At 49.4% G+C, this 8,637-nt stretch overlaps 1 non-coding gene across 1 annotated transcript; it reads left to right on the top strand.

The window, feature by feature from the left end:
• Nucleotides 1–625: 625 nt before the first annotated feature.
• On the top strand, nucleotides 626–697 carry TRNAW-CCA. The gene has a single exon. It is a non-coding gene; the product is annotated as a tRNA-Trp (tRNA).
• The last annotated feature ends 7,940 nt before the right edge of the window (nucleotides 698–8,637 follow it).

Raw genomic sequence — 8,637 nt, 5'->3', positions numbered from 1 at the left:
AATATACTGGGGATCACACACAGCCGGTAAAACTCTGCAAAAAGAAATGCACACGAGCGTCAGCAGTGGCGGTCTCTGGATGGCGGCGTTTTCAGCGGCTCTGATGCTCTCTTCCAGATACTGTGCTGACCCTCCTCAAAGAAGATGTTTCCTTTTACAGTTCACAGGACAGTCCCGGCTTGGGGGGGGGGGGGCGCCCCGTCTTCCTTCCCCCGCCCCGGCCCCGCCGTGTCGCGGCCACCGGGAGCAGCGTCCTCGAACCCGCGCCGCGGCGGCCGCCGCCATTTTCCGCGCGGCGGCCGGAGGGCCTGGCGAGTCCGCCCCGCGGAATTCGGGAGCCGCTCCCGCTCCCACCCCGGCCGCCTCCGATCTCCCCCTCCACACCCCCCACCGCCCCGCCGCCACCCGCCCGGCCCCCGCGGCCGCGTCTCCGCCGCCGCGGCGCCCGGCCCGGGGTCGGAAGCCGCCGAGCGCCGGTTTCCCGGAAGCCGAGGAGCGGGCCGCTCGAGCTCCTCCCCTCGGACGCGCGCCGGGGGGACCGCGTCTCGGAGCCTAGGTGTTCCCAGCCGCGGGACCGTGCCGGCGCGGCGAGGTCTTTAGCGACGCAGAGTCGTCTGCTCGCTGTGACCTCGTGGCGCAATGGTAGCGCGTCTGACTCCAGATCAGAAGGTTGCGTGTTCAAGTCACGTCGGGGTCACGGTCGCATTTTTTCCCTCTCCAACCACGGAGGGCCGCAGGAAGCGCCGCAAAGGCCGTGAGGGGAGAAATCCGGCCTCCGGCGAGCGCTGTCACACTGCCAACGGGCGGAAAACCGCGCTCTTTTTCCTCGCATCGCGAATACGGGGTTTATAAATGCGACTGCGAGAGGCAGAGGTTCCTTGCGGCGGCCGACAGGAGGCGCGGCGACAAGCTCAGAGTGACCCCCCCTGCGCCCTGGCGGCCGCCCTGCCACCCCCCGCCTCCGTTGATCGCGGGCCCCCGGGGTTACCAACCCCCATCCTCCACCCACCCCACCCTCGCCTCTGCAAAGCCGCGTCTCCTCCCCCTCCCCCTCCCCAACGCACTTGGGCCCCCTGGGAACGCCACCTGCCGGAAGATTGAATTCACACCTGCAGGGGCCTCTCGTCCAGAAAGGGGGCCCTTGTCCCAAGGTCTGGTGCCTTCTGCAGGTGTCTCCTTGCGTGTCCTGACCGGCTCTTTCCGCCGCAAATGTTCCCCACGCTCTGAAGCTCGGTGGATCTGGCTACAGCCGTAAGGCCTGGGTATTCACCTCGATACGGTTTGTTCATGGTTACAAACAAAACAAAAACAAGAGTGCTACCTGTCCACCAGTAAAGGGATGCATACAGGAAAAAAAAAGCAGTTGCCTAAATATTTCAACACATACTGTATATGTTAATGATACTATGTATCCTTATTAGAATGTGGATGGGAATTATTCACACCCACTGGAGGAGAGTGGTTACTTCTGGGGAATGAGGAAGTAGAAGGGATGGAGGACAGAGTCTTACTTTTCTTTTTTCTTTTTTAACAAGCATACCCAAACGTTAACATTAATTAAATCTGGTTAGAGAGTCCATGGAGTCTAATGGGAAACCTGGGCTTCGGTCGGAATTCACTCTGCCTGCAGAGACCCAAACGTGCAAGTCAAAACATTAGTTTATAATTTCCTGGGTTATTAGGACCCACAGCAAGCTGGCAGGGGTATATTCTCTCTGAAAGAAATACATTCTCAAACCAGGCCTTCTCCTTTTCGCACACGTAAAGTGCCAGTCCAAATACACTCGCATTTTATTTTAAATAAATCAAAAGAGAAGTCCTTCTGCGTGAAAACCAGCAAAGTCAGATCCATAGACTTCGGATATGGGGATTCTCAGATACAGAATGCACGATGGGTGGGTTTAATCTTTTGAAAACGAAAGGACTAGGGCGCCTGGGTGGCTCGGTTGGTTGAGTGTCCAACTCTTGATTTCAGTTCAGGTTATGATCCCAGGGTCGAGGGATTGAGACCTGTGTTGGGCTCTGTGCTGAGTGTGGAGCGTGCTTGAGATTCAGTCTCTCTCGCTCTGCCCCTCTCCCGCAATAACATGCTCTCTCTCTAACATATAAACAAACAAACAAATAAGTAAAGCGAAAGAGTGGCCTAAGAAATTAACAAGAGACAATAAAAACAACTTGGTATGTTTCAAATACCAAAAAAGAAAATTCCAGAAATGAAAGAGTGAATATTCGATTTTAGAAATACATGGGTGTGTTATCTAGCAGATTAGACAGAGCTAAAAAATAAGAATGAAATAAAATATTTTGGCGGTTCAAAATATGTTTGTAAATCTTGACATTCCCTTCAAAAAGTGATGCCTAATTCTCTTCCCCTTGAGTATGGGCTGAACTTAATGCCCTTCATCTAACAAGTAGGAAAAAAGACGTTACGGTGTGTGAGTTTGGGCACTTGGTCATAAAAGAACTGTGGTTTCTTGCCTCTCTCTGGATCCCTTGCTCTGGGAAAGCCAGTTGGCCAGTTGCCAGGTTGCAAGAACCCTCATGATGTGCTACAGAGAGGTTCACTTGATGAAGAGTTGAAGTCTCCAGCCAATAGCCTCATGAGTAATCCCCAGTCAAGTTCTCGATGAGTGTGCCCCAGCCAGCATTTCAACTCTACTTTTACGCGAGACCCTGAATCAGAACCAAGCAGCTAAGCCACACTCGAATTTCTCTGACCCTCAAAAACTGTGTGAGATAGGTTGTGCCTGGGTGGCTCAGTCGATTGAGGGCCTGACTTCAGCTCAGGTCATGATTTCACAGCTTGTGGGATCAGGCCCCGCGTCAGGCTCTGTGCTGATGGCTCAGAGCCTGGAGCCTGCTGAGAATTCTGTGTCTCTCTCTCTCTCTGCCCATCCCCTGCTCATGCTCTGTCTCTCTCTGTCTCAGAAATAAATAAAAACATTAAAAAGATAAAAAAGAAAACCTATGTGAAATAATAAATGTTAAGATGCCAAGTCTTGGGGTTAATTTCCCATATAGCAATGGATAACGACTACAAAGGCAGAGTTAAACAAATTACACCGAAGGCAAACAGAAAAAGATACAAAATATGGGGGGGGGGGAATAAAGCGATATTGAGGATAGAATGAAAATGTCTAATCTCAGCCTAAATGGAGTTCCCTGAGGGACATAAAGAGACGGTAGGGGAGCGGTAGTATTTGGAGAAATGGTAGCTACTAACTTTTCAGAATTGATACGAGACATGAGTCCTCACTCTTTTTTTTTTTTTTAATTTTTTTTTTCAACATTTATTTATTTTTGGGACAGAGAGAGACAGAGCATGAATGGGGGAGGGGCAGAGAGAGAGGGAGACACAGAATCGGAAACAGGCTCCAGGCTCTGAGCCATCAGCCCAGAGCCCGACGCGGGGCTCGAACTCACGGACCGCGAGATCGTGACCTGGCTGAAGTCGGACGCTCAACCGACTGCGCCACCCAGGCGCCCCGAGTCCTCACTCTCAAGAAGCACTATGCCTCCTAAGCATGATAAGGAAAAAAATCCATGCCTGCATACAAAGTAAGGAAACTGCCCAATATCGAGAGGAAAGATTTTTTTAAAAACAACCAGGGGATTAAAAAAAACCAATTACCTACAAGAAAAAAGTAAGAGCTGGACTGAAGCTGAATTCTTAGCAGCGACCATGAAAGCCAGACGAAGTGCACTATTAATTCCAAAGCACTAAAATAAAAATAATCGCCAGCCTAGAATTATATGATTGGGAAGTTATCTTTCAAGAATAGAGACATTTTCGGGCACCTGGCTGGCCCTGTTGGTGAAGCCAACTTTTGATCTTGGGGTTGTAACCTCAAGCCCCACGTGGGGTAGAGAGATTACTTAGGGGAGCCTGGGTGGCTCAGTCGGTTAAGCGTCAGCTCAGGTCATGATCTCGCAGTCCATGAGTTCGAGCCCCACGTCAGGCTCTGCGCTGACATCTCAGAGCCTGGAGCCTGTTTCAGATTCTGTGTCTCCCTCTCTCTCTGACCCTCCCCCGTTCATGCTCTGTCTCTCTCTGTCTCAAAAATAAATAAATGTTAAAAAAAAAATTAAAAAAAATAAAATAAATATTTTTTTAAAAATCAAAAATGTGTGGACTTGCAAAATAGAAGTACAATACTGGGCAAGAATAACATGCAAGCCAGAGTAAATTTAGTCTGGGAGTAAAGCCGTTAAAGGTTCTATTTTTTGAAAGGAAGGATACTATTAACCGGAAACCATGTTATATTAAAGTGTAGGGTAATCACTAAGAGAGTAGAGGTAATTGATTGATTATGCAGTCCAAAAAAATCAGCTAAAGATATCGAGATCTGAATAATAAGCACGTTTGGTCAAAGGGATATAGAGAGAACTCTGCATACAACAAATGGAGAACAATGTTCTTGAGTTCACATGAAACATTTCATATAAACGTGATCGCTTTAGGGGCGCCTGGGTGGCACAGTCGGTTGAGCATCCGACTTCAGCCAGGTCACGATCTCGCGGTCCGTGAGTTCGAGCCCCGCGTCGGGCTCTGGGCTGATGGCTCAGAGCCTGGAGCCTGTTTCCGATTCTGTGTCTCCCTCTCTGTCTGCCCCTCCCCCGTTCATGCTCTGTCTCTCTCTGTCCCAAAAATAAATAAACGTTGAAAAAAAAATTTTTTTTAAAAGAAAAAAAAAATTAAAACAAACAAACAAACAAACAAACAAAAAAAGTGATCGCTTTCTCGACCATGAAGTCAATCTCAACAAACTCCAAAGCATAGGTATCATTCAAGTCACTTTCTCTGACCGAATTACGATGAATTTAGAAATCAACAAGGAAAAGCACACTAAAATGAGGATATTTAAAAACACTGTGGGGTGTCTGGGTGGATCAGTCAGTTAACACCTGACTCTTGATTTTGGCTCAGGTCATGATCTCGCGGTTTGTGAGTTCAGGCCCCGCATCGGGCTCTGTGCTGACAGCTTGGAGCCTGGAGCCTGCATCTGATTCTGTGTCTCCCTCTCTCTCTTCCCCTTCCCTGCTTGAGCTCTGTCTCTCTCTCAACATAAATAAACTTAAAAGAAAACCACTTGTAAATTACGTCATAGGGGCGCCTGGGTGGCGCAGTCGGTTAAGCGTCCGACTTCAGCCAGGTCACGATCTCGCGGTCCGTGAGTTCGAGCCCCGCGTCGGGCTCTGGGCTGATGGCTCAGAGCCTGGAGCCTGTTTCCGATTCTGTGTCTCCCTCTCTCTCTGCCCCTCCGCCGTTCATGCTCTGTCTCTCTCTGTCCCAAAAATAAATAAAAACGTAAATTACGTCATAGAGCAAAGACAAAAACCAGACACTTAGGCAATCGGAAAAAAATTGGAGTTATGGACACTGCAAAGAAGGAGATAAAATGACCACTGTTTGCAGATGATATGATTGCATGACAGAAAACCTAAAGGCCTCAGCTGGGAAATTATGAAAGACAAAAAGAGAAGTCAGTAAGATAGTGAGGTGCAAAATTAATGTACAGAAACCAACAAAATCAACCAACGACCAGTTAGAAGGAATAAGGTGGAAAGGGTAGACATAGGAACCAAAACATTTCACATTCACTTTTATGTTGTTCAGATTTTTTTGGCCACAATATGAGTATATTATCTAGTCAAAAAAAAAGTTCTTAGTATCGATGAATGGTGTACTCCTTGAGGATACAGAAAGCGTGTGGACAGAAAGTTGATAAGGGCCTGGTGTTGGGCAGGCAGGACTCAATAAATAGCCTCACAGACTGAAGGACTCGGGTCAAGCAAAGAGCAGGTTTCTAGAACAAAATCTCTGACATCGATATCCAAGAGCTCTGGGATGGGATGCCCCTGGCGGTGGCTTGTATGGGGATGGTTGGAGCACACAGGGGTCCCCGGAGGCCCCCCATGTGATTCCACGCGTGACTTCTGTATGTCGTGTGTATGACCCACTGTCCCGGACCTTGTCCTAACATGACTTCTCCCATGGGTGTCCCATTTACTATGTGCCCATTTATAGCCCACCTGTGAGTCTGACCCGGCATAGGACCCTCCAGGTGACTCCTCTGTGGACCCCATCAATGTGACCCTCGCCCTCTGGCTTCTAGCTGAGTTTGGCTGATGTGGAGGACCGACTGGAGGAAGACAGGAAGGAGTATGGACATAAGCAAAAACCAGCGAAACGAGAAAAGCCAAGGCCATTTATTCTGAACTTGCCATAGAAGGGAGTCAGCCACCAGCACCGTGCGTTGGCAGAGACCCAGAGGCGGGCGGGTGGTGGCCGGGAGAGCTTTACAGTGGCTGGGGAAGCTACCTAGAACCGGGGCATCCCGTGTGATTGGTCAGGGGTGAACATTTGCTTTTCCCTGGCTGGTCCTAAGTTGGAGGCAGGGACACAAATCAGGGAGGCTGTCTGTTGTTAATCAAGTCCTGGGCATTTGGGGCTATTTGCCATAGAGGTTATTGTTTGACTTACTGGATCGTTACCGGAGATAGCAGCCTGACTTTCTACAAGTCCGACTTACAGCAGGCTGCCTTCCCGGGCTGGTTACCGTCACGAGGGGTTGGTTTCCTGGGCGGGCTGCTGCAGATTGGGAGTTACAGTTCTACTGGGGTTTTTTGTTTTTTGTTTTTTGTTTTTGTTTTCTTAAGTAATCCCTGTGCCCGACATGGGGCTCGAACTCAGGACCCGGAGGTCAAGAGTTGCATGCTCTACCAACTGAGCCAGCCAGGTGCCCCTAGAGTTCTACTTTTATATATGGCCTGGCCTTGGTCCATTTGTATATTCAGTCTCTCAAAGGCCGTTTATCCCCCAGCTGCCTCCCTGCAGGGCCACTCCCACCTGTGGCCTCAGTGGAAGTTCACAGCCCCCACCAGGTGACCCTCTCTGTCCCAAATGCTGGTAAGCATTGCCCCCCCCCCCCAGGTCTGCAGGTCCCAGGCTCAGACACCCTGGCAGGACTCTCCAGGGGACTCACGACTGCATCCCATCATCCTTGGCTCCAGAGAGATGGAATATTCCTGGGGCAACAGAGTCTGCTCCTTCGGGAGACAGATCACGAGTGGCCAAAGCTTTGAGAATTCAGCAGGGAGCCTGCATTCTGTTTCCTCCCCAAGCATCTGAACTTGATGCTTCCGCAAGAGGTGACCTCAGCCCAGGGACACTCTGCAAGGTGTGAAGAGGTCCCTACACCCTCATTCCCCTGAGCTGCCCTTAGTGGGGAGAACTCTAGAAGCTGAATGTCGGAAAGCAACAGAGCGACGTGTGCTTACTTAATCTCCACGGGGATACACAAAACTGACAGTGGCGAAGAACAGGGACAAAAGTGACGGCGACAAACCCGGATATATCTTTGAGTGTCCTAAGCACATCGCAGAACTAGAAGGTCTCACCTGTACCAAACAGAGTGGCAGACCCTCGCACACTCACGCACAGGACTGGAAAGGAACGCGCTGAAACATTCGCCGTGATCGTCTCTGGGCGGCAAGATGACAGGTTTCTGTTTTGTCTTTGTGCCTGTGTTTCTCATTTTCCCACAATGCACCGTGGCAAGTGTACCAAATGGGGCTGGGGTATGGGGGGGGGGGGGGGGGGAAGCTTGGGTCTAAATCCTGGCTCCGTCTCTGATCAATTGTATGACTTGAACAGTCTGTTTCCCCACTCACTGCCCAACACCCTCATCTGGAAAATGGGACCCATAACGGTTCCTACCTCGTAGGGGAAATGAGAAGGTTCAGTGAGTGAATTTATGGAGAGTGCTTCAAACGGCGACTGGCACATTGTAAACACTATAGACAATGGTGTTGGGTATTTATTTATATGAATATTATTATCACAACGTTATTACTATACCCAAGGCCAGAAATTCCTCATTAGATCGATTAGTAAAAGGAAAGGTCCCATAAGTTCAGCACTTGGACGCGAGAGCGTTCTGCTGCCAATCGGACCCTGTGATTTCGTGTTCTGTGTGCCGTGAACAGATCGTGCAAATCCTCACCCCTTGGGCCGCGGTGGCAACCGCAGGCAGCCTGGCTCTTGTCAGGGCCCCCAGGGCGGGAGATTTTCACCATCGCTGGGAACGCAGAGACCACAGAGACCGGCCGCCTTCTTAGGGACATAGCTCACCAGCAGAGGGCGCAAGTGGCAAGCCCAAGGAAAAACTGGGCGGTGAACTTGGAACTTCTTTTTTCCCTCTAACGTGGGGAGTACTAAGCTTTTTTTGTTTGAGCACCCTTACATATTTTTTCTGGAAAGCGAGGCACCCCTTGCACATTTTCAGCTGGGCATCTAACGCTTTTATTATCATGTAAAGTCGTTGCAAGAGCGGGCATGTTATAAATAGTACCGTGTTAAATTAAGCAGGTACATCATTTTTAAATATAGCCCGTGAAGCATAAACACCGCCATGATTCGGTACTATGGTGCATTTTAAAAATGCAAGAACAGGTTCTTGCTCACCAGTTAGAAATTTTGCACGTTTCCCTTTTTCTCTTTGCATTTCCATTCTTCTCCCTGCAGATGTAGGATAATGTGATATACTCTCGTGCTGAAAGTCTTTTATTTACGACCCTGTCATACTTCTCTCCACGAAAACGCAAATGTACGTTGAAAATGAAAACGGCTTAATT

Source organism: Leopardus geoffroyi, chromosome E1, assembly GCF_018350155.1.
Source record: "Leopardus geoffroyi isolate Oge1 chromosome E1, O.geoffroyi_Oge1_pat1.0, whole genome shotgun sequence".
Classification (NCBI taxonomy): domain Eukaryota; kingdom Metazoa; phylum Chordata; class Mammalia; order Carnivora; family Felidae; genus Leopardus; species Leopardus geoffroyi.
This window is presented reverse-complemented; position numbering and strand designations above follow the sequence as displayed.